The following is a 790-nucleotide window of genomic DNA, read 5'->3' on the forward strand; positions in this document are numbered from 1 at the left end:
GCTGAAAAGCTGAGGGTACAAGCTACCAGGCCCAAGATGACCTGCTTGTTCCTAACCCACCTGCTAGGAATCTGGCTGGTGCTTAGTCAGTTGCCCAGCCAGGCAGCCGCCGGCCTGATGGATACCCTGCGTTATTTGTTATGTAACAACCCACTGCTGGATCAAATTGAGAGAAAATGCAGAATACAAATAGGGAATTCAAATGACGCGAATGTACTGCCTCAAAGAGGACTGTCAGGTAAGAGCACCTGCCTCACTCCCTTGCCTTCTATCCAGCTGCAGAAGAATCTCAAAATCCACCCTGGGTGTACCACTCCTTAAATGTGTCCTGGCCTGTTTCTAGTTCCCACTATGCAGGGCTTCTGCCGAAAAGCTTGAATTGATTTTATTGAAAGCACCTCTCTGGGAATCTCATTGGGGAAGGAAAACCAAGGGAGTAAGAAACAGACCTGTCAAGAAGGTTGAGCAAAACAGGGAAGCCAGGCGGTACTTAAAGCTGCCTGAAGACCCACAGTAGGAGGGGGGTGGTCAAGGATTAGTTCTCCATTTCATTACACTGAGTAAATGCTGTTGCTTTTCAATGAAAACTTAACAGACTTTTCTTCAAATGAAATATATTTTCACATCTTTTCTCCCACTTTTTTTTTAAAAAAAAAAAACAGTAGAATTCCCAGGATTATTCAACCACAGAGATTCAGAAGCCTTAAATATTTTGGTGAAATTCATTCCTGAATTGCCACAGGAGCTGAAGGCAATACTTTCTGATGAGCAGACATTATTGAGGACACTA

Source organism: Octodon degus, unplaced genomic scaffold (assembly GCF_000260255.1).
Source record: "Octodon degus isolate 3935 unplaced genomic scaffold, OctDeg1.0 scaffold00087, whole genome shotgun sequence".
NCBI lineage: Eukaryota > Metazoa > Chordata > Mammalia > Rodentia > Octodontidae > Octodon > Octodon degus.